Here is a 27677-nt window from a genome sequence, read left to right as displayed (position 1 = left end):
ACGGGCAAAACAAATTAAATCCATGCTATTCAAATATCAAATCGAAAGGTACAGAATAGTCTAGTAAACGTTACTTATACACTCTTTTCAGAAAAGTAACCAGCTATGTGATGCGCTGAAACAAGGTCAACATGACCTTGATGAATTGAAAAAGGTGAGACATTTACAAAGATGTTTTATGAATCAAAGCGTGCATGTAGACAGGGATAGTTCTTGTAGTATAACCCTTACAAATGTCCTGGTAAGAGCATATAATTCGGAAAAGGTGAGACCTTTGGAGAACATTGTTACTAAGATTTTATCCCAAAGTTTCGTGTGTTTATACAGTAGAAACGTCATTCTGATTATGGAATAATTGGAACTGTTGCTATATATTATGTTTAACGACTTTGTCATTTATCTAGAATACGTATGTGAAAAACAACCCTGTCAAGTTGTTTTGTATTCATTTTTTGAATAAACTGTAAATGATATATTTCCAATTTCGCGCGATAAAGTGCAACGCATTGTGGAACTTGTAGATCCGTAGAGCACATATACAATATGTATGTTTACCAATACATATTAAGATTGCATTGTGAAAAGATATATAGGGCACAAGCCGTGTCTGCACGTTTCTGTACGATAACATACTCAGTCTGATCATAAGTATATATATTTAAAACTTTTCCAATTAGCTTGACAGAATGGCATGATATCTAGCTCTCTTGTTATTTAAACTCAGACAAAGAGTGTTGCGGATCCAGAGAGATAGTTGTTTTAAGACTAAAACAATTCACAAACGCAACTACATCTTACATATGTGAAAAACAAGATGAAGCCCGAGTTTAACTGTAGGATCGTATCTTGTTTGGGGTACCATTCAACGCTGCAGTTATGAAAAAAAACATGCATACAACACAAACATGTTCAGCGATTATGTGTATATAGTTCATACTGTAAAATCGTCAACAATCTCAAATAATGGGTTAAACAAAATACAATATGCATTACACAAAACGTCACATACATATTGATCTTCCTAATTTTAAGGGACTAGACACCAGCAGCCAATTGAATAAACACATTTACACAGGGTAATATTTTACCGGCGGTAATTTTTCGGGTAATTTGGCGGTAAGCAATTGTATAAAACAGAATCAAGATTTTACTGAGCAATTTACTGCGGTAATATTTATCCTCCTCCAAGAGGTAGGTAAATTGATTTAAAGTCTCGGTTACTGGAATCGAGATGGGCTATCAGACATAAACAAACGCTCGATTCACAACCTATTTCGTCGATTTTACAGACAAATTGAAACCTCGTGAATAGAAAACTGTTCCATTACATCCATATCAATAAAAGACAGGAATACAGAGGTAAGAAATCGCAAATCACCACTGTGTGAACAACTCTATGCTTTAAAAATATTCAACGGAACCAAAAACAGTGACACATTAGAAATCTGCAGTTTAAGAATGTATTTACCTTGTTTCGCGTTAAAATAATTCCAACATCTTTCAAAACTCAATGCACTGGTTCGAGACCAACACTTGATTGCAGGTCTCGACCTAACTGTGTACAAATATAGCCCACTTCGGACATAATTTGAGTATCTTGCACAAATTTAACCGCCTGTAAACATTGAACAATAAATGAGAGCAATGACGTCATTTTCAATGAAAAATTCCTCAGTCTATAGGCTATTTCTACAGTTTTCTTTTTATATAGCGGCACCCAGTAGGGTAATATCTAACCAGATACTGTTCAGTGCAATTGATAATATAAAAGTACATATTTGATAAAATCAACAGCTGTGGTTTGACCTAAGAACTCAAACAAAAAATGCTATCCACCTACCACTTGAAGTGTTGCATGTGTTTCATTGATCAGCCACGGAAGTAGCTTATAAATTCTTTGTACTATTTTGTTGAATATTTACCATGTATCTTGTTGAACCTATTTAAATTAAATTTGTCATTAATCTGCCTTTTGCAAAGAATTATAAAATGAAATGTGGAAAATCATTTTTTTTTATACAAATGATACCTCCGATCTGACAGCTGTGCGGGAAAATGACGTAATTCTATTGCATTAAGGGACAGTTTGGTAAAATTTACCTGGGTGAACTTTCATCCTAACCTGGTAAATTTACCGCCTTGGTAATTTCTTTTATACAAAGCATTTTACCGGCTTGGTAATATTACCACGGAATTTACCGGTGTTTTTTTACCGAGGTAATCATTTACCATTGTTTATACAATTGATTGCAGATGGCAAAATCGGCAATTACAATATTTCCTCAAAAGAACCATAGAAATGTCAATACGAAATAATATGCGATCGATTATGCATATTTACATGCTTGAAATAAAAAAGAGACAATAATGTCACGCCAAAGCTTTCTCAACTGAGTTTCCCCGTTTAACAAATTGCGCGGAATGGTTTCAAATTTTAAAGGTTGCGCAGTATGTTTGTTTTTTTCCGAACACTTTGCAGGTCACGTGATTGTTGCACACACTTACTTGTCAATAAGCATTTTAACCAAGTTGCCGTCTTTTTCGGAAGCCAAAGAATTGCATATTTAGCATGTGAAAGACACTAGATGAGTGTCGATAAATATACGGAAGCTATTAGTATACGTACTTGGACTTAGTGGGAAGGCGACTGGTGTAACATCTGATGTCAATTACTTTAAGTATTTGAACGTTCTTTATACCCGAATCGCTCTCTCACGATGGCTGTAATATATCCATGCTGACTATTAACAGTATCATATTCTCACATGTCCTACTAATGGAAGTAGACTAAGACATATTATCACAGAACTACAACTTTCATTCCGATACAAAACGGGGCAGATGTCACGAAAAAGATGTGACAACACTACATAAATGCAGCTGAATGAACTGAAGCATTGCAACAAATCGCAAACCCATTACAAATACGAAATACAACGAATGTTAACAATACTTACCTTTGTGTATGGATAAAGTCTTTATTAATATTAAGACTTAAAACATGTCTGGCTAATGCATGGTCTTTTCTCCATAACGTACGGATCCTATCGCTGTCCGTAACACGTGAACCGAAGTGATCTTTGATAATTCAGGCTTAGCTATTGAGCTAATGCGACAAGCAGAAGGCATTAGTGCACTTTTAAACTTAGTATCGTCCTTGAGTTAGGGTATTTAGTTGTTTTGTCTGATGCTATAATCATTGCCTTAGATCAAATGAAGATTTCAAACAATTGAACCAGGCCTCCATATCACAAAAATACTCAAGTCAAATCTCAATCTCAATCACAACTCAATTTACCGCACTAACGCATTGTGTGATTTAAAATCTTGCTTGCTTTTATACTTTTTTTAAAACGTATTTCTCATAGAATTAGTTGATAAAACGATTTTGTCAATATTTAAAAGAAACTTTATTCCAGAGAAAAAAATATACTTTAGTAATTGTTAAAAAACACGAAATTGTTATCAAATACGTTTTTGGCTCTGGAATATTTTTTCCATTAGAATCTTGACCAAATGCATAAATCAACATATTATATGATATAATACCTCTTCAAATGTTAAATAACTTTTGATGCTATTTGGTAAAATGAGTTGAGAATGTGATTGAGATATGGCTTAAACTGTTTCAAGATATTGGGGCCTGATGAATAGATAGGCGAGACAATGCGCGCACTGATTTTTGTGTGACTTAGGGAGATTGTGGGGGATACTCCGCGAGCGGTTGCACATACGCGGGAGAGTCGACCCACTGATTTTGGTGTTTGAAGGTTAGGTGCTCGGGAACCTAGGTGCATCATCTTGGTTGTTTGGTTTAAGCGGGAAGTAACAGAGATTTGTCCGTTGTGTGTATTTTATTCCGTAGATGCTGGAATTACTCCACAGCGATACATTTAACAATGAGTTGTCCAACAATATGATCCACATATATATATATATATATATATATATATATATATATATATATATATATATATATATATATATATATATATAAATATATAGAACATCATTGTAATGTAAGGTAATTCAATGTACATGGGAAGTAGCCATAAAATGCGTTGCATATACCATAAATGAATAGTTTTATTCATCCATATATTGTCTGCTTTAAGAAAAGAGCAGTTTTCAAGGCACAGCTTTCAACCCTGAAAGACTACATCAAATGCAAGTTATCTTGTATTAATTACGTATTGTTAAGGTAACAGAACATTAATGATTTGACAACTCATTTTGAAATACCCGTAGTAATGAGTTACAAAATACTATTAAAAAAACATTTGTATGTATTATTCATTGCATGGATTGGTGAAAATTGTTGCGAGTATTTATATTATATTAACTGGTATATGTAATTCTTTAAGTCAATTTTGTCATCAATGTTTAAAGCAATAAGCTTTGCGGTGCATCTAACCGCCCGACACGAATTGTTGAAAGAGTTGTATTGTTACTAACAAAACATTTCCGTACTAGCAACATTTGATCAAATCCGTTATTGAGCTAATATTGTTTTTGTCATTTTTTTTCTAGGGACTCGTCCAACTGGAACAGTTGTAGTCAAAGAAAACACTGATGATAACGGTTGTCATACCATCGACTTGGTTTTTACATTACCGGATGGCATTCAGACGGTAACCGTTTTTTATTATTTATAATCCCGTATTTGAAGCTAACAAGTATTTGCAAAAACAATTTAATACTTTTAAAATATATGATCGTATACGTGTAAACGTTTACCTACGTTATATTTAAATACTGCCATAATCAGACTAATTCTCTACGCACAAATGATTTTTTTTATATATTTTAATAGTCATCCTAAACTAAGGAAAGCGTTATTTTGATATAAAAACACAACAAGATTTGTCAAATGGTAGCACCATGGCAAAATGACGGGCAGTGGGAACAATTCAATCAACACGACTGGCGTTAAATCATACGAGGCAAAGTCCATGCTTATGTATACAAGTCAAAGCTACAAGCTTGTACATATCAGGGTCATGTCATATATTGTATCATTCCATACTTGCTTTTGTTCTAAAACACATTTAAACCGACCCTTTTATTTATCTTAAATTACTCATCTCGGACAGTATAAACGTTATGTATAATTATAGCTCGAAACATCTTCTTCTTCAAATTATCTACTAAAATTCCCATTCACGGATTGTGAATGTTAAAATTTAAATGTAAATACTATGTACATCGGCATGTGTATGGATGTATTGGTTTTACTTACTGAAATGTTAAAAAAACATCTTACATTTAAATTTTAACATTTTAGCCCTGTCTCTATTAAAGTACATTTTAAAGAACACGTTGATTGAACTGTGTTTGCACAACAAATCGTATAACAAAATACTTGCAAACATACAAATAATATTTTAATAAACATACATGTTAAATATATAAATACAGTGTGTTCCTTACTGTCTTTATAACATAGGTATAAGGACATTTCCTTGGCGACCGTTAATGCCTGCAGTTTAATCTACAATTATAACCGTTGGTCTTCGGTATAAAAAGGAAAGTTTCGGAAACGAAGTAAACGAAAAGATTATATGAAATATGGAAATTAAATAATTAAGAGTTCATATTAATAACAGTAAGAACAGTATGTACATTAAAACCATTCACACACTGACATCTGAAACCTGAGAAATAGTAATATGAATAACAAAACGAATAGTTCCAGTAAAATGCTACTACTTAGTTTCTGATATCTACCGTGAAAGTTATAAAAACACCTCTCGTATATATGCATTCATGGTTGTATTATATGTCCGACTGATTAACAAGCATATGTACAAGAAATACATGTCTTGATGTATTACATACTAGTTTTGTAATATACCATATGCAGTAAGAATTACCATACCATATGCAGTAAGAATTACAAATATATATAAATGAAAATTTTATTGAGGGGAAAAAACAACTATAAAACTGCTTTTAAAATCAGTAGTAGGTACTTCCGTTTGAACAAAACTTTTAACAAAACTATATATTTTTTTTATCCATTCAAATATGAGTAGTAGGTTTATTCGGTAAAAAGACATGAACATTACATGGCACGTCATAATGCAGACAAATTATAACATATCATTATCAATGCATAGACAATAGAAACCATGAAATGCACACACAATACCAAGGATGACACAATAAAGAGAAAAATGATTTTCATTATTTCCATTGTATTTATTTCACTTAATTCGCTTATTATGAGTAATAATGAATTGATTTTAAAAAAATATCATGCGTTTGAATAAAGATTTTTTTTGGAAATAAACTACAGTTCATGAGGAAAGCGGCATTCTCATTTGACAAACGTTCCTTGAATATTTGTTTATTTACAAAACATTGGACGAAAACTTTTGTTCGAACATAAATTCGATGTTAAAGCTAGTATTAACTATGTGTTCAAACTGTCTGTTGTCAAACTTAGCTAATACACTTAAATAGCCTCCACACGTCATGGTAACAATGAAGCGTGGTCTTCACCCCATCTTGGGAACAACCCGTCTACAAACGAAGAAGAATATTTTCTGAAAATGACTGTGATTTGATATTCACGTATCATGAACCTATGTTTTATCATGAAACAAACTATACAACTGGTAGAACGGCTTTCAATCTAATGTTAATCCACTTATGATTGGTTTCCTCTTTAAACCTTTCAAATATTTTTTCAGTAAATAGTGACCACTGTTATGTTTTTAACGTGTCCCTGCCTTTTTGTATTCGTGCATTGACAGTTATAAACGTCATAGGCGATCAAAGGTTTGCGTGAGGGACGACCCTCGAGTGTAGCAAAAATTTAATCGGAAACGGGGTATTTAGAAATTAAATCTTGTTTAATAATGATATTAATTCTATACTGAATGTATGTTAAGGTCTAAAATCATCTCTGTTTAGTGATAATTTTATGTTTTAAAAATAGTAGAGAGTGAATTATTGCATATATTAACACAAATAGCATTTGAAAAAAAATATTTGTCTTCACGCAAGAAATTCATCGAGTGAAATCTTTTCCAAAAAAGACAATACGGATCGGTCAACGTATTGTTAAGAAAAAAGAATTATCTGAATTAAAGCCGCTTTAAAAACGTATAGAATGAGTCCAAAAATAAATAATCTATACATTTTATTTAAACGTTGACTGATAAATGCAGATATAACGTGAACTTACTTTGTGACTCTTGTACTGGCATACTTGCTATAGAATTAAATGTTGTGGAACACTTAAATAAACTCAACTAGTTAACCACTTTTTATAACTGTAATATCTTTATACTTATTATTCTGTTTAATTTAAATATTAATGACACTATAATTATGGGAACTGTATACTATATGACACTTAGCAAATTCAGTAATTATATATTGTAGACTGTTATTGAAAGAAGTATTGAACAACTAGACTTTAACGTTCCTTCTGAAACCAGCTCTCCTATAATACGTTGTATCAGTAACATCTACATGTCTATTAATTATGGCATCATCCAATAAATAAGGCCCGCGAGTCCTTCCTCGATAAAGCGGTTACAATGAGGTGATTTCAGAAGTTTCCTATTAATGAATATACTCTGTCTGTATAGTTATGATTAAACTTCTATGTGTTTAAGGTGGTTCGAGCAATACACTAGATACACACAGACATTGCAAGCGGAACTGGCAGCCAAAGGTATCGCAGAGGCGAATATAGATCAGACAGAGAAGCTTGAAAAGACGTTAACTGTCGATGGTCAGTGACTGTTATTAGTTTTATCATTTCTCTTTATGATAATGTCCTATATACAAATATAAGCATTCTGGTGTTGTATATCACAAGATATGCCCATCTGTCGTTTTCTTAATACCATTTAATTCGCTGATGTGAATTGCAGTTTTGATTGCACTGCAAGATTACTAGGGATATTAAATGTTACAATGAACTATGTATAACGGCATTTAACCGTTTAATTTAAAATGTCTTACTTCAATTGCCCAGTTCACGTAGTGGAATTTTATTGTCTTGAATGAATAATAAATAAGTATGACTTTACTGCCAATCAATTGTGATTCTCATTAAAAGCAATGAATACACTAATTATTGGATATAATCTCTTACGCATTACATTCCAACGTTCCATATCAAAACAGTTCATAGTTCGTTTGAAAATGCAATGGGTATGTAAACAATTCTTATTCGAAGTTGATATTAACCCAATCAGAATTTATATCGAAACAGTGTATTGAAATGTTCAATCAATTCTTCATGATTAATTATACCTAGTTGAGATTATGTTGTGCTTGCTTTTTTGTTTCATTATATTATATCGTCTGTTAAATATTAAATTCCATGTCACAATAATGTCCCAATGCTCTTTCGTTTATATTACTATAGCCAATACAATGTATTTTCAGTATGTAGGTATAGAATTGTGCATGTATAATTAGTATATGTTGGGTTTCAGTACACCCGATACGGTTTACTATTTCAGGTTCATCTTTGCTCGAAGCTGCACTGAGTTCTTAAACGTGCGGACAGTGGAGTCGATAGTGGAATCACAGAGGCGAATGTATATCCTAAACGTATTTCAAAACATAAGCAGCAAAGTTTAATAAAGCTTCAAAATAATTTAAGTTTAACATGCAGTTGTAAAACACTAAGTGCAAAGGAGTAGATGTGTAAGGTTACAAGAGATCTGTAATGGTTTGCTTTAATGTATATAGGTATATTCAAAATGAGTGTTCTACTATGTGTTAATCGAACGTGTATAAGCTTATGCAATACTACTAATTAATAACTTTCTTTTAATTAGCAAGTCAATATTCTGTCAATGACTTATCTGACGTATATGTATTCCTTAAATATTTTTATAGTTTAAGTTAATTTATCATATCTTTGTGTAAGGACGTTACCTAAATATCCAATGACAGTGTCAAGTCGGTTACACAAATGTTTACCAATGACTGTATTGTGATATGTGTGTACTATTGGTTGACGTTTAGCGTTATACATAGTTTGCTTAAAAAGTTGAACCTTTAGACACGGTATTGGTTACATGGTGAACTACTGGGCTTGTCCTCAAGTGTCCATTTTATTTGTGAAATTTAGAGGTATCGGTAATCACTTTAATACGTAGTTTACTGCGGTCGAGGACAGCAGTCAGTTTGCTAAAAGACAAGATAAAAATAAAAATATAAACAACTTTAAATAGCATGTACGTAATAATTGTGTATACTTTGTATCTTTTCTTGTCTTGTGAACCGTGATTTAGGTAACGCTTTGAGGTGATGGTCCGTACTGTCCTTACATCACATATTATCGTACAGTTGTACATGTATTATAAATGTGCCAGTATATGAATTATTAACAATGATTTGTATTAAATTTGTATAATTGTATTTCTACATTGTATTCGGAAAATAAAGACGAAAATGCAAACAATGTAAACTCTCAAACTGACATTGCATTTCCTTTAAAAAAACATATTAAATGTATTTAAATCCAATTTCTTATGTTTTACTCTTTATCCAAACGGTTTCGCATTGTTGCAGGGTAACATTGAAAAACGTGGCGTATTGTTTAAAGAATAATTCAAGGTCGAAATTGCTCTCCATAATGTATAAGGCTACCACATTGAGCAACATGGCGTACTCGTTTTTGGCTGGAACTGCGTTGGCATGTGTTTGTTTTAGGGGGATAAAACAATGCAGTAAGTCCAGTCACAAATATGTTCCCATATCTTCCCTCATGTTTGGTTTAGAATGTGCAATGTCGAATATTGGCGTACTCGTTAGTCGCTAAACCGAAGATAACTATACCTAATTACGCCTTTATAGGTTTCCATTATGACAATTCGCAAATTTGAAACTGGCTAAACCTATGACAGGTTTACCTTTGTTTTGGTTTGAAAGGTTAATACTGTAGAGCATGTTGTTATCATTTCGGATAAAACAGGAAAATGTGCATATATATTTGTTTTATTTGTTTAACAGTGAACAATTTGGCGTTATCGCTCCTTGCTAAGCCCACACTTGTTGTGCACTTATTTTGTTTTAAGATGGTATCATTGTGAGTCTTGTTTTACTCATGTTGTGCCATTCGTAGTTTGTCTAGGCCGGGAGTCGAATCTGCACTCGCTTCTCACTAAGGCGACCCGTGTTCGGTTATCAGTTGTATACATGTTGCCCTTTTTAGGCATCATTTGCCTCCATGTTTCAGAGGGTAACGTTTTGAAAATTGGTGTACTCCTACTTTACATGCTTTACCTTGGAAAAGTTTGCACTCATTTTTTTGTTTTACCGGAAAATATTGTAATAGTCGGAGTTATTGTTAAGGGCTGAATGTAATACAATATGGCTCTTGTTTTGTGTGTATAGGGTTACTTTGTCAAACTAAGCGAGGCCGTAAATGGGATAATCTATGACAATTCTGCCCTTGTACTTTTATCGTTTAAGAGGGTAAGGTTGTGAAATTTAGTGTATTTGTTACAAGCTTAACATCAAGTTCGACTCATGTAGTTTGCCATAACTGTGTTTTCAAAGAAACAACCATGTGTACATTAGTGAATTCGCTATTGTTTTACCTACAATATAGCAATTGTTTTGGTATCAGGGATTCAAATCCGTGTTTTTCCATGTCACTTATGACATCTAAACATACTTTAAGTCGGATGGTAACGACGTGGCGTCAAGACATAATGCAGAAACCTTGATCCGATATTTCTTCGTAAACTTTTTTTAAATAAACGGAATCAGATCAAAATATGTTTGATTTTTAAGACTTAGCCATTTATATAAGATATTTAATCATCAAAGGAAAATATACTAAATCATATTAAAAAAAAACTTCCTGTTTATCCCCTACTATATGTTCTGCCAACAACTGAAAGGCTGTGTATTCGCTTGCACACACAATGTGCATATTATTATTCCTAGAGTTATCATGAAATACATTAATTACAATCTGGGACAGACATTATCCCAAAACAGAAATCTGTTTAATAATGGATGTATGATTCCCTTGAAAATATATTCCTGATAAAATTAAATTTATTTAAATTTCGCCTGGCATTTTTACCACAACTGAAACCAATACGAATACATATAAAGTTAGATAAACCAAGAAATTGGAAAATAAATAAAAGAGAGCAGATATGATAAATTTTCAGAAAGACATTCATCTACGTATGTGAGAACTTTTGCAGAGAAAAACAATTAGACGTTTACAAGCAAAATTAAATAATAGTTAGTCATATATTTCTTAGAGCCAATCATTTAACGGAACTTTTTTGTTTTTAATCTGTTCTTATCTTTTAAGGGTTATATACAGCCATATTTATGTAGACAACCTAAGACATTTCCTTGAGTGTAGCCTTGATGTTCTGCTACTGGGCTTACATCGTATTATTTCGTTTCGAAAATATGGCCATATTGATGGGACTTGACATTCTTTAAAGACTGTTATAAAATATGCATCTGTTTCCAACTCGCACATAACAATATCTTCATTAATTGATATACGTACAAATGCATACAAAGGTATACCACGTGTCTGCATCAGTTTTGACACAGGAGTAAAATGTTACTATGCTGCTTCTACCCAAACCGGCACACACATATCCCAGAAGTACAAAAGTAAACAAATGTGTAAACATGCAGTGGCTTTAAAGTTGTTAAATGGACACGTAGATAGATAAGCGCACTGTTATGTGATAACATTTATTCCTTCGGCTTTAAACCTCCACATAAATTGTAGGAATTTGAAACACATTATAAACCGAAGTCATCAATTAAGAATGAATTCCAAGAATTAAAGATTACAATACAACTAAACATATGTTTCGTCGTCAATCCCGAGGTAAAGGTCGCCCCAGCACAGCGAAAGTTCTTTCTGACAGGTACATCTGCCAACTGTTTAGTGTTTGTTGCCCAAATCTTCCATTTTTATAGATTTCTGCTTGTTTTTCAGAACAGCCCTATATTGGTTGTTGACAAATGTTCAAGTGTGAGATGGGTAACAATATATCAGTTAATATTAGTTGTGTGAATTTCCCAGGAAGTTCGTATTACAAAGTCATAAAGTGGACGGACATTATATATGATGTAATATTGAATTTATGTTTATTCAAGTTAAACTATCAAACTTATAATTTCATTTTTTATGTCACTGATTAAACTCTATCGTTCGTCGAAAATCATATAAGAAAAGACAGTAACTACATCATACATGCTAGTATTACAGTGTGTTGAGTTGCGCTTTATTTCATTACATATCGGGCATACATATCGACTTTTTGATCATTGGAAGGCATAGCACGTTTTTTGTAATAATACAGTCGGCATTCATTTATTTCACACTTGATTCTTTCGACACAAATCCATTTGGAATTCAGCTATACTACTATAATACTGTTGGGTCGCTTGTTATCTCACATGTTCATATTTAAGGGTGGAATACCTTCAATACGATCTTAAGCGAAATATTAGTGTGTGGTTTACTGGTTAACTCGAAATTCAAGGTATTTGTATGTGGTTATCTGAATAGGACATGTTACTGATGTGCAATTCACATCAACACGTCTGGGTTATACTTATACCTATTTTCAAAACTATTCTTAAATTCTTTAGTTCAGACATAGTTTATTGGACTTTGGAATTGAAATGTGCAATAACATTTGTAACCCGGAAATACTGTTTAACTAAACATATTGATTTGATGATGCGTTGTCGTACCCTCGTTTGTAAAACATTTAAGAAATACATCACTTCTACAAAATTCGTTTATATGTAAGGTGGAATCTCGTTGGCTCGAGCGCGAGAATAAAAAACTCGTATCATTGAAATTGAGAGCCAAGCACAATGTAGACTATTTCATGCAGCGTTTGTGGTGATTGTTGATATCTAAGCGATTAAGAATCATTGTCGCAATTATGTTACCGTTCAAACAATTACATGTACTGATTTGCTTCAAATTAACGTAAGTATAATAATATGATTGTAAATAAAAGACTGTAAAATGGGATATTATCATACCCATTCACAAAGCAAATAAACCAGCCAATGAATGCAAAAGTTACAGACCGATAACGTTGTTACCGTGTTGTATACAAGGTATTAGTACAAAAAATAGTAAAAGATCGACTTATGTCCGAGATAAAGATTTTTCGAACCCTCAATTGAATGCGTATCAACGTGAACTAGGCCCATTAACAGTCTCCTTTATTTTGCAAGAAACAATAGCCTCAAACGCAAAATATGGATCACCGTCTCATGTTGCCCTGCGGGACACTTTAAGTGCCGTCGACAATGTTCTTAACGCAGCACAGTTTGTTTAGTTGCACAAATTTGGTATCCGTGGTAAGACATTACCTTAATAAACTGTTATAAGGATAAAGAAAGTATCTGTGTGGCGAACGGCGGGTCATCACCTCCGTTTCCGGTCTTCCAAGGCGTCCGCGAAGGGGTAGGGAGTATTGTCAACCTGGCGCTCCATTCATCAACAAGCATCTGTATGACCTAGAGGACTCCCTATATGGGTTCTTCATTGGGGACATTACCTGTGAGTATTGCTGTGCACATTATCGTCGAAGTCAACATTATATGTGCGTGTTGTTGTACATAACTGCCGTCGACGTCAATATTATATTTGCGTGTTCTTGTACACCACTGCCGTCGAGGTCAACATTTTATCTGCGTGTTATTGTACACCACTGTTGTTGACATCACCATTATATGCGCATGTTGTTGTATACAACTGCCGTCGACGTCAACATTTTCTGTGCATGTTGTTGTACACAATTGCCGTCGATGTCATAATAATCTGTGCGTTTTGTTGTACAAAACTGCCGTCGACGCTAATACTATCTTTGCATGTTGTTATACACCACTGCCATCGATGTAATCATTATCTGTGCGTGTTGTTGTACACAACTACCGACGACGTCAACATTATCTGTGCGTGTTGTTGTACACCACTGCCGTCGACGTCAATATTATCTGTTCATGTTGTTGTACATAGCCGCCATCGACGTAAACATTATATGTGCGTGTTCTTGTACACAGCTGCCGTCGTTGTCAATATTATATGTGCGTGTTGTTTTACACCACTGCTCTCGACGTCATCATTATCTGTGCGTGTTGTTGTACACAGCTGCCGTCGACGTCAATATTATTTGTGCATGTTGTTGTACGCAGCTGCGGTCGACGTAAACATAACTGTGCGTGTTCTTGTACAAAGCTGCGGTCGACATATATCTTATATTTGCGTGTTGTTGTACACATCGCCGTTCATGTAAATACTCCTGTAGTAAATGTTTTTCCTCTCATCCGCGATGTTACTTCTCCTGCCGGGTTTCTAACTACCTGTCCCGTTGCCGTAAGTTACTATCCCTTCTTTGTTTCTCAAAGCTTTGGCCGTAAAAACAACTCCCGTTTCTGTCGCTACAGTTGTCGTTACTAACCCTTCCTTCGTTGTCACTGCTTCTTCATTGTCTTTGTCATACACCAACTCATATTTCTCAATTTGTTTTGATTTCTTTATGGCGCTGACAGTACGTCTCTGTGACTCGAGTAATCGCACGCCAACAGTCCATAAAAGAAGACCATGATATTTGTGATAACTTTCGGGACTTGCTTATAGTTGGTACTTGCGCTGACATTGAACCAAACTCAATTGGTATTATATGACACAGACATCAACGAATAGCAAAGTTTAAACATTAGTTTTAACGAGTGGTAGTTCTACCAACTTCCTGTCGCATTTTCGACAGTAAGGTGATTTCTTAAAACATTGTCCAGTGCTTTACACTGAGAACGTTAACAATTCAAATGATCTATTAGTTAACTGATGAGGTATCGCATCCGGATCTCTCATATCTTACTCTGTTTCTTCCTGTCTTTTAATATCTTGATTTGATTGGGAATTGCAGTGTCGCTTATGGCATTTTAACACAATTGAGTACAACCAACGAGTTGATCGTGCACTAAGGTCAAGGTAAGAAGTTAACATTTTTCTTCTTTTTTTCGGCACTCCCAAAAGTTTAAAAATAACACATGAAAACACAAACAAAATGCAGGCTACTAAGATAGTTATTGATGTTGATAAATATAAATACATATATCCAAATAAACATTTACACACATAATGAGTATAGGAGTTTGACGAACAATCAAATGTGTTTTAAGTTAATTCAGGTGAAGGGTAGATTTAAAGTAAGGCATGGCCAATAGACAACTCGAACATTAAGTTGGTTAGAGTGTCTAGATCGCAAAACACATTATTTATTCTGGTACATACAATCAAATTACCATAAACCAATAAATTTGCATTTACTACATTTATAAAATAATATTTACAAAATAGTAATTAAGTGCAGGTGAACGTTAAAGCTCGATGGCTCGTTTAAATGCAAGGTACTCAAGCATGTTAAACAATTTTGCCCAGGCTTTGAGATTGTATGTTTTCGGTATATCCAATGTCAGCCTTGTTTGGCCACAAACCCCGTTAACGTACGTACTGTCGGTAATGCTTACTGAGAAATCACCGCTCGTAAATCCGTGCATGCAAGTATAATACTTAACTCTATATGAAAAAGTACTTAACAACTATTTCCCAAAATTATTTCTATGATTGGCTTATAAAAGGATTATTCACAACTACATTATTAATGTTTTTTAAGGGTGATATTAGATCGGCTGTTTTTCAATCCTATTGTTTCATGTTTATTGTTGCCATAAAGACGTTGCCAGCACGAGTGGCAAGACGTTTTAATAGATAATATATTTCAGTAGTGAGAACTTTTTAATGAGACTTCTAAAATGTAAAACGAACATCGTTTGGACCTGAACAATCATGTGTTTGTATATAAACGCTAGGCATATTATCAATTTCAATATTCATTCAAAATTTATTCGAAAATAAGCTATCGAAAGTTTTGATTAGTCTATATTTCTAGACAGGAATCTTGAAATAAGTGATAATATAATATATACCTCAAGTTGTGTTGATTTATTCGTTTAAGAAACCAGATCTTCATCGTCTTAACTAAAGTGTGGCCATGCAGTAGTTTTACAACAAATTTAACATTTGTAGGTAGCATAGGTGTTATCGATGAGAAAAAACGAAACTTGATATCACACATTCATGCTTCTAAATGTTTTGATATATATTAAACGTGATGCGTTTTACCTTAACTAATACATTTATTGGGTGAACTGCATTCTCGACGAGTGTCAGATTAGTTTTATCACATGTTTTTCGGAGAGGAAAACAGCTAAATATGTATATATGTCTTACATGTGTTGCTGATTAGCCAACTACCACAAAACAATATCAATACTCTCACTACATGCATTATAGAAATGCCAGTCATTGAAAAATCTCAATATTAGCAATTTACATGTAACGATGTTTGCTATTTATATTTTGAAATAACTTGTTATATGTTAATCACATTTAGTACTGAAAATCTTGACAACCGAGTACTGCAATCGAAAATAAAACTCACGTTTAAGATAACAAATTAATGACTTTATTTAAATAAAATGAAATAAGCAATAAACGTACGAATTGCTGGATATTGTCAATTATGCAATAAATAAAATTCCGATTATTAACCTACTGAAGGATATATTTTCTGACCAAAACAACAAGAGCAATATGAATTACAAATACTGTTTTTATCCTCTAAAACAGCAAGACATGCACATTCTCAAATTAACCCACTCATTGATAACGTTATCGAACATACGCCGAACAATGGCTACTTTCAAAGCTTATTGCTTTACCTAAAACCGCTTTTGCATTGTTGCCCACTCTAAACAATGCATGTTTAAAAGTTAACCCTAATACTTTTTTAATACATTTAGTTGCTTTATATCATTGCAGTGTGTTTTTTATGGAAAGAGCTATAATTCAGACGAAGTTTCCACACATCAAATAAAACTTCAACTGTAAGTTACCCTTAAATGACTACGTTCTATACAAGTACATTTACATCAGTATTATGACAACGGATTGTAACATTTCAATCTTTATTATTGCAAAATTAATTGAATTACATTGCTTTATAATACTTCAAAGTTATAAAAGGTTTTTAATATTTAAATAAATGTTAGCTAGCACGTGTTGTTCTTTTAGTCAATAATAAGATGAATGTTTATGCAATAAGACATGCGGTGTCTTTTAGTCTGTTGCTGAATGGATTGAAGATTATTATAAGAACATTTTTGAAATGATAAAGCGTGTTCAAATCTGTAATTGAGAGGACAGTTATCTATACAATATTGTTTCTAAAGGACTCAACCCACTAAGACAGTTGAGCCCAAGGTCAGCACAGAAACAAGGATGTTTGACGAACGCACTATTATTTTGTTGTTTTTTACCTTCCCGGATGGCATTCAGACGGCAATCATTGTTGTGTAATTTCTTTATTTTATCATTTTGTTTCAAGCTAACAGATACTTGCAAATACAAATTGGCATTCTTACAATGTAATATAGTATAAGTGTGCACGTTCACCTGTGGTTTGTGCATTTCTTGGTAATACTGAAATTTAGAATGATTAGAATCAAAATCAAGTTAACATACATGAAATATTTTGAGCCACATATGGCCTTATCACAAATGACCTGAAAAGTTGTTCTGTTATTTAAAATGTTATGGACAATGCCTAAAAGGAACTAGCCCTATGAGAACCTGATCAGAATATATAAAATATTTATTTTTTAGGTCTTTTGAAACTTTTTGAAGTCATAACGTCACAAAAGTCCCTTTGAAACAACAAAAGTATGCGTAAGCTTCAAGATGTGACCAATGGATAATCACGACAAAATAAGCTTATATAAAGTATGAAAATTAAAATATGTTATTTGAGAAAATGGCCAAAGTAAAAGTTTCCTGTATAAGCAGAAATGTTATGAACAATTTTACTATTCCCACCATGAACACTAAAACCTAAGATATAATTGTATGAATAACAAAACGAAAAATTATAGTACCTAATAATGTTATTACACTAGTTGCTTATATTTACAGTTGTAGTCACACAGCACATATTGTGTATATGCATTCATGGTTTTATTATATGTACGACTGTTGAACAAAATATAGCAAACACCTTATGAGAATAGTTAGCAGTTACTGCGATTATTAATAATTACGAAATTTCATGCCCACGAACATTAATGATTTCACAGTATAGCGTGAATTTAGTAAAATAACTCAATGTACAATATTACACAACTTGTATTGAATGATTAAAACAACTTTGAAAACTACTGTAATTTTCAGTTCATGTTACTTCATTTCGAATTAAACAAAATATATCTTTGTAACAAGAACATTATGCCCAAATATGTTTTTTATCTTAAAAAAAACGTTGTGTTGAAGCTTATTGCTTCAGTACTAAATATTGCGAAAACAATTGTTAAAACAAAGTGCGATGTTATAGCATGTATTTGCTATGTTTTAAAACTGCCTGACTTTGTAACACGAACTTCCGGGTAAATTAACACAATAATTAACACTTAAATAGCCTCCTATTGTCATGTCAACTATGAACCGTGGTCGTCACCCAATCTTGAGAACGACCCGTCTACAATCTAAGAAGAATATTCTCTGAAAATGACTGTGATTTAATATTCATGTATCATAAATTCATTTTTCTATCATAAAACAAACTATACAAGTGGTAGAACGGCTTTTATATAATGTTAAACCACTCATGATTGGTTTCCTTTTTTGATCTTTCAAATATGTTTTAAGCCAATGGTGACCACTATTATGTTGTTAACGTGTCCCTGCCCTTTTTTATTCGTGCATAAAGTGTTATATATAGGATTGTACATGCATTAAAAAGTGGTTAAATGAATGTTTATAAAGGAATGACCGTCTACGTCAGAGCGATCAAAGGTTTGCGCGAGGGACGTCCCTCGGGTGTGGCAAAAGGTTAATTGAAAACGGGGTATTTAGAAATGTAAATAAAATACCAATAAAACTACAAAAATAAGCATACTTACAAATATAAATATTACAAACATATTTTTTATAGTTCAATATTAGACTGTATTTTTATCACACGTAAAAGATGCTTTTCTATGAAACTTAAAAAATAAAATACCATCTAACTCTGAAATCGAGAAATATCATCTGTATACATTACCAAACATCTCTGTGTACCGTAATGTCATTAAGTTGTAAAGCTGAAACAATAAAAATGTTTGTTGTTAAAATGCCACGTTTTAATTGTCGTTTTATTTGAAAGCGTATGTCGATTATTTAAAAATATCATTAGACACAACATTATAATCTATTGAATAGCATATGTTCATAGCCACCAGTGCATGTATGGGATGTGGTATAATGTGCTAGTAGCCTCATAACATGAGGCGATTAATGTATAAACTGTAAAAAGTACATAAATCTCCAGTAAAATAAAATCAAAATCGGTTGAAGGATTATCTTGTGTTACAAGAATTCCGTTGAAACGGAATGGACAAGCCCAGTAATCAATAACATTTTTTCATGAATACCTGAACTTCCTATAGAACAACAAAATCGATACTATTTCAATGATATTATTTACAAAGACTTAGAGGAGCACTTGGGCAAACGATTAACAGATACAGCATGAACTTGCGTGACAGAGGAAGAACTTAGGTAAAATCCTCCTTCTTGGGGAAACTCTGCCCGTTTGGCATCCAGATTAATAGGATTTGTTTTGCAGATGTCGGGCCTCATTACCCATATGCTCCTGAACAACGATGTATACAAACAATATTGTTTGCATGATGCATGTAATAAAAACAAATATATCGTTTATATAATGAATTTGCATAATAACAAAAAACTTTCACCATAAATATTTGCTTATAAAATAAAACAATCAATTAAATCGATGTGAAAATATCGGTTTCTCAAAGCTTATTGCCTTTACATTGTTATGCGCACAAAATACTCATGCGTATGAATCATTCGTGCTTATAAAACGCCATCTGGCTGTTATTCCTTTATAAACAAGGGAATCTAATTTTATTCTAATTCGGTTTACCAAAACGTAGGAAATTATATAACTTGTTGGCAATATAATTATTTTATTTTCCATTTAAATCATTTAGTGCATTAAAACATGAATATATTCATTATACAATAGACTGACGGCAAAATTACGCATTTTATTTGTTAAACATACAGAAAAGTGTTTTAAGCTAAGATAAGTATAGTCTTTATCTTAATGTGATGACACGCAAACATTATACATTGTAAACTATTTTTAAAATGGTTAATGTCAATCACAAGCTTAAAAGGCTTTATGTCGGGTGTCGGAGAATGGACCCGGAGTCTTCCGAAAATAGATTTTTGTACGAAACGGGGAATTATAAGTTAAAACAATCATTATGATCCTTAAACGAATTCCTACGTAAGTGTATTGTTGTGGTATACAGAATTTTACATTAGCATTAATAATAAATGGATTATACGATTATATTGAAAGCATTTGGGGAATATATTTGTAATATTTAATTAATTTTGATTCAATTGTCATAAATCAAGATATTTAGAAAAATATGGACGATTACACTTAGAAGACACTAGAAAACACAAGGCACAACGAATAGTATATGTTACAAGTAAACGATTTTGCACCGTACGCCAGATTCGTTGATGTTATCATGCGTGACAATATTATATAGCTTTGCATTTAAAACTCTTGGGGAAAATATACATTGATATTTTTGCCAAGGTAAATACAACATGCATAAAAATGTCACATACCATGTTGAAATCCGCATTAAGATAGCCAAAACTATTAATGCCATTTTACATAGAATAGAGTAAACCAATTGTAATGTCACTCGAAATTCCATACTATGTTTGCATGTACTACGATGCACAAGCTAAATGGATGACATGATTCCGACTAAGCTATATCGCTCGGATATAACAATAACAGTGAACATTTGGATATAGGCGTAGAATAAAGGAATCTTTGTTCCATGAGTGATAATGTGTGTTTACTTGGAATTTATTTTCGATAGTATTTGTTTATTGAATTTAAAACAAATGTTGATTTTGATAAAATGATAAGATATATTTCCTTAGTAAAGAAATGTTTAAACGTATTTTTTTTTTAAATCATATCAAAAACACATCCAAACAAGTAAGACAACAATATAAAATATAAAAGTAATTTTGAAATATATCCACTTTTGTTCACTTTGATCACAGTGATATTTTTCCGCAATCCACCAATTCATTAAATGTCATTCAGCTGTTTGCTTTTCCTAGTAATATATAATATTTCATAATGAATGTAAGTGTACATCCTTAAAACTTTACAAGGAAAGCATATACTATTTTATATGGTAAAATGATTGAAATATGACTTATAATGTAACAACAGTAAAATGGGAATTAGTCAATCTCATCAATGTATTATTCTTTGTTGCAGTAGAAAGTAGATTAAATTTACAACAAATGTCTTCGCTTTATTTCTTAACAGCGTAAACATAATTTACATTGTTTATACCAACGTTTATTTAAATCATACATTACATTCCGTTCTTATATAAAGGTACCAAATTGGATTCCGCGATAACATTATGCCCATTTCAAAATACTAGGTTGAAATCATGTCTATATGAGTTGTTTTAATTTTAGGTTTATGTACGTAGGGTTGTTTATATACACATAGAATATATTTTTAATGCATGATCATGACACACAGTGCAACCTGCAACCTGCAATGCTCTATTGTTGTATAGATGTTAATCGATAGTCTATATTTATTGTATTTGAGTCAAAGAAATTACACACCAGCATACTTTGCTTTGTTTCTAGTAATTGAATTTAACCAATATAACCAATATGCAGTAACGTTATATAATTATTCTTGCCTGAATTTTTCCTTAAAAAAACTTAAACTTGTAGATATCGCCATTAATTCCATATGCACAAAACCCATATCAATGCCCGTGCATTTGCTATTAATATAAAAAAGCATACTTTCAGAACAGAAATCTCATGGACATTTAAATTAAAATCGTTCGATTGTATCTGGCAAACAATCCTCATATCAAGTTAATGTTCATGTTCAATATATTGTATGGTTTAGTTGTACTTAGTAGTTATATCAATTCCATCACGTCTAATACAACGTTTGTCTTCCCTACTTGCAGACGCACCATTCGACACAAAATATAAATCTATGCCGTATAAAGGCGGCACGTTCACAGGACACTTGAGTAGCGACCCTGAGGACGAGCTGATATGTAGAATGTTACATGCGGCGTTCAGGAGAGGGGTGATGTTCAACTTGGGGAAGAAAAGAAAATGTTCTAGATGACGTCTCATTGTATAATGGTTTAGTGTATACTTTGAAAAATGTAATATGTATAATAAGAGTCAGCTAAGGGTATTCAGGAGGGGATAAGTGTTAACTGTTGTGAAGTAAGGGAAATATGCTCTGTATGCCGTTTCGTTAAAGGGGCCCATGTATGCACGTTTTGGGTAGTGGTAGTCTGGGTAAGCCATTTTTGATCGCATATAACGTTTTCAGAAGTCAATGGTGAAGTTCAAAGGTAAAAATAGTTAGGTTTACATGACGTATAACTAAAGCAGCGTATGAATATTTCTCTCATGTTTTTGTCAGGAAAATAAGGAGTTTTATCAGTGAAATAACAACAGTTAAAACATAAAATTTGATATTACACTTCAATCTAAGGAGTGAAAATCTCGACTTCAAGAACTTCAAGAGCTACCTTTAAAGCAATTGTATTAATTTCCCTTATACCCGAATGGACACGGCGCACTTGAATCTGTAAATTATGACACATAATAATTGATCGTAAAGCGTTCAGGAGAGGGGTGAAAGAGGCATACTGAGTGACAACTCGTGTAATAGTCTGTATTAAGTATACAAAGTTTGTCGGAACTTATGCGGATGATAACAAACTAAAGTCGTGATTTGATTTTTATTATAGTAATTTACACAATATAATTCTTATGTTTCTAGAACGAATCGCAAAATAACCTGTCCATGTATGCAAATTTTCATCATCATGTTTTTTTTTATTTTTTTATAACGGACTTTTACAATGTGCAGTGTACACGGAGCGCGACGTTAACGTCCATGAGGTTGGGCATTAATGTTGTCATCGTGTAAAATGAAGTCCATATTATGTTCGTAATATCTAGTCTGAAACGTAAGTCAAATCGTTTACTGATATTCCTGCACTTTACCAGTCATGAGGTGTTATCCGACCGTTTCAAAGCAAAATTACGAGATACGAATCAGTAAGAAGAGCATACGCATTCCATCAAATTACCTTATTTGTATTAACTTTATTTTGTCAGTCGGTGTACTCACAATTTTAACATATATCATACAAAGGCGCACGTAAAGCCCGGCAGTGTTGACGTCATACAATTGACGCCATAAACGTTAGCCACTGAAGTTCTTGTAACAATCCGTTTGAAGATGATCGTTTAGAAATTTTAAGAATGATTTTTGCAGCCCTATTTTGCAAGGATTTAACTTTATTTAAGTAACTTGTGTTTCCTTTACCCCAAATATGACAACAATAATCTAAAATTGGAAGGATATATGCATTGTAAAACAAACGTCTCATCATTGAGGTAGAACAATAGATGTTTCAAAATTGAGATTTATTTTGCAAACAATTTCTATTTGCGGACGCCATTTTAGGTTATTATCTATATAGATTCCAAGTAGTTTCTGCACAGTCACATTTTCTAATGCTGCTCCATCGATTGTAAGATTTAATTTACTAACTTGTTTCGTTTTATGTATAGTTCCGATGACCATATAATATTTCAGTCATCCACTTCATTGTCGTTGTTACAACCGTACATGTTTCAGTGTATTTAAGAAACATGTAACAGAAATACAGTAATATACATTGCAGAGGAGTAAAATGAATCTCTAACGACACAGATACTGTAATTTCTTATTTCAGTTCAATTAAATATTATTCTGTTCTCTTTCGTTTCCTTTATCTGCCAGTTGCATTGCATTGATAAGCCCTATCAGAAGTAGTTAAAAAAACAAAATCACATGGCTACTTTCTAGGATCAGGTGCACGATCGGATTATACAAGATATCTGCAAACATTGAAAGCGATTTTTTCTAAAAAGGAGAACTGTTGACAAAAAAACACAATATCATTTGTTGTATTTAGTTGGTTCATTTCTATAATCAAATATGAAACATAAATTATTGCGTGTGGTTTCATGCTTAATATTAAGATTGAGTGCACTGCAGTGTTCAAACTTGTTTTCATATTCAGTGTTCGTTCGCAATGTCCTTATACCTGTACCATAATTCATTAAGGACTATTTGATAGGCACATTTCCTTGTCGGTGAAAACCTCAGAAATTATAAGCACGAATACTCTACACATACCCACATATACATTCTCAATTTGTGCTAGCTGAAAATAGCTGAATTGGATCATTGCATCTATAAACACACATTCCGTTTGAATTATCGATTGCCTTTAAGCAAGAAATTCTTGAAGTGAAAATAATATCATTGAAACATTCCCAAATATGTCACCGCTACGTCACCGTACAGAAAACTTTATTGTTCGAATATAGGCACCATAAAACACCATTTAGGTAATAGGCGGTTATGACTCAACACTCGTATTACAAATACTAGGGGCGGAACCAAGCATGGAACTAAGAGGGTGCGTAACTTAGGGACACAGCCTTTTGACAATATTCCCGCCTGTAGAACCAACAATTAAATAGTTTAGTTATATGTTAGATGAGATTATCCCCTTGCATTTGTAACAATTTCCAGACTGAAATGGTGCGTTTTCAGCTTATTGTATTACCCTTTGACATTGAAAGTAAATATGGATGAATTTAGGGGTCGGACTGGAGCGTATTGGGTGCGCCCCAACCGACACCACTATATATTGTATGTATTGGTATATATTAATACCGTATAATTTATGTGACCAAGTGGTTAAGCCGTCCGCCTAGCGAAAGGTCGTGGGCCCGATCCATGGCCGGGTCATACCGAAAGACACTAAAAGTTAACGCTTGGCATTTAAAAGGTAGTGCATGGAAAAGTGGTTATCTCAGTACTGATTCAATCCAGGAAAGTAGTTCCCCGTGTATCGGTGATTTACAGCGAGAACGCAAAAGAACCCATCGGTCTCTTCAAAAAGATCTAAGGTATCGCACCCGGATATCCTTGCATCCCAACGCTGTCTCTTCCGCTTTCTATCCCTATAGCAAAAACATAGTCGTTGCAATTGGTAGCCAACGGGGAAAAACAAATTAATTGATATTTTCATACTTATCAAAACAGTTTTTGGACTTTCACTGATTTTTTTATATAATTACCCTGCACTATTTACCGTTAACTAACTATGCACAACTTTATATCTTAAAAATTAAACAAAAACTTATACCTGATGCTGTTAACTTTAAACTGCAAATTTGGAATGGAAACACACGTCACTTGTCTAGCGTGAGTCATTGATCAATGACAAAGGTTATCACGTAGAAGCCATATATTTGACAAGGGAATACAGGTCACCACTAAAACAGTTTACATAAATAAAAGATATATAACGGCCTCAGACCATTTAGAAATAGTTTGTCAAGGGACCAAGGAAGCCACATTGGGCGAGAGCGAAGCTCGAACCTGAATATGGTTTCCTGCACCCAGTGTATCCCACCTCTGGCCACCCACCAACCCCGTTACATATACATAATGTCAACAACCTGTTTACATGTATAAATGTTTCATTTATTCATCGGAATCGGAAATTAAACGCCATTTTGTTACGATATAAACTTGGGGACCCAATATGTAAAAATATGGGATAACCGCGTGACCAGTCATGTACCAACGGCGTTGCATCATTTATGTTGGAGGCGTGATATAAGTATATATAACATTATATTGAGGTCAATGATTTAGCGATAAACAGGTATATCAAAATCATGGGTACACATACTTATTTGTTCGACATGAGTTGTATTTATTTCGAAAACACTTCAATAAGTAAAACACTTCACGAAAAGAAACAGATAACCCAAAAACACTAATTTAAACGGACTCGAGTGTTTGATTGTCAATTGGTAAACATTGTAAATTTGATGGAGGAATACTTATTCAATAATTACTATTAACCTATCAAATAATGTAAATGTGCAAAATTCCCGAAACATGTCCCTTGGACAACTTATCCAAGTCGTCGTATACAAACAGCTGCGGGTATTTATTATAACTGTCCAATAGCAAAACAGAATATAGCAGAACATAACATTTATTATTAACTTAAACATTTACCGTCCATAGTTGTAACGATAGCATGAACACTTGGTATTACGATTCTAAACTACAACGCATCTATTTAATATTACCAGGTCATTTTATGCACGAAAACGGATCCAGTAGTCAATGAATATCTGCCTATGTGCACTTAAAGATCGGCCTAAGGTATGTTGACAGTTATGTAGAATCTGATCTAACGGACATGATTATTTAAAAACAAATAATTTGTTATTGAAATTATTTAAAAGCTTCTACTAAAGATTAGTACTTTTACCATTATATTCATTCACTTTAAAGTGTAATATTGATACGTAGCTCGGCCCTACTGTAGCAAGATTGTATCACTACATTGTATTTAAAACATGAATCTTCAATAATGCGAATTAGATATTAGCAATTAAATGGAATGATCAAGAAACATCAATTGCCAGCTGTATTTTTAATTAAATCGGTGGGAACGAAAGAACAGATATGGCCTAATTTCATTTCATGTCATTTGATATAAAATCTCAACAACATTAACAATAATAAAAATAGCGATTAGGTTAAATACTTTTCCACTATTTTAGCAACGAAACAATTACTTCTGTTCTTGGATTTTCCCAGTCATTCAGTCATTTAAATATTCTTGAAAAAATATGATATAGTTATGTATAATGCACCAAAGTGTATGTTTTTACTTATGTAAACCCAATAAATAACGCGATAGTTTTTTTTTCCAAAAGGGGAAAAATGGATTTCAAATAATCTAACAAACGTCATTGACAATGAATGGCATAACTTTTGAAAAAATCAAAAAACTTATTGATAAAGTGAGTATGTGCAACAACAGTAACATGCAGTTAGTTGTATGATCATAATACTCAATTCTGATTTACTCTTAATTATAACATCGTTCATGTGTACTGATTTATCCCTGTGATTGCTCAAAATACTGCTTCCCTTCAATAGTTGACAGTCCACATTATAAGTATGTGATTACTTTGATAATAAAGTTTGATACCTTTGTCAAGCACTTGAATCAGCGCGTCTCTATCAACTTACCTAAGATAAACGGTCCCATATCAAACACTTGTGGAGACATATCAAGATGAGGTATGCGAACAATGATAGCCACCTACTCAGCTACGAGTGATCCAAGTGCATACATCAAGATATCTATTGTTATCTATGCTATTTATTTAATTTTATCGGTTAACTTTCTTATTTTATTTGCATAATCAGCCTTTAATAAGTAATTGAGATATTCACAATCAGTTACGTTCCCCTTTGATATCCACATGTTTTAATAATTTTACTTGAAACAGTGTAATGTCTTTAAACTGTGTCACATGCGAATTAAAGGTAATCTCATAAAACAGTGTTACA

The 27677-nt window shown here is 33.0% G+C and overlaps 1 long non-coding RNA gene across 1 annotated transcript; it reads left to right on the top strand.

The window, feature by feature from the left end:
* Positions 1–4559: 4559 nt before the first annotated feature.
* LOC128245322 (uncharacterized) lies at positions 4560–9404 on the top strand. The gene is made up of 3 exons (XR_008263123.1): positions 4560–4631; positions 7629–7747; positions 8487–9404. It is a non-coding gene; the product is annotated as an uncharacterized LOC128245322 (long non-coding RNA).
* Positions 9405–27677: the final 18273 nt, after the last annotated feature.

The sequence above is a fragment of the Mya arenaria genome, chromosome 9 (assembly GCF_026914265.1).
Source record: "Mya arenaria isolate MELC-2E11 chromosome 9, ASM2691426v1".
NCBI classification, from domain to species: domain Eukaryota; kingdom Metazoa; phylum Mollusca; class Bivalvia; order Myida; family Myidae; genus Mya; species Mya arenaria.
The sequence above is the reverse complement of the archived record's forward strand: the minus strand, read 5'-3'. Positions and strand labels throughout refer to the sequence as shown.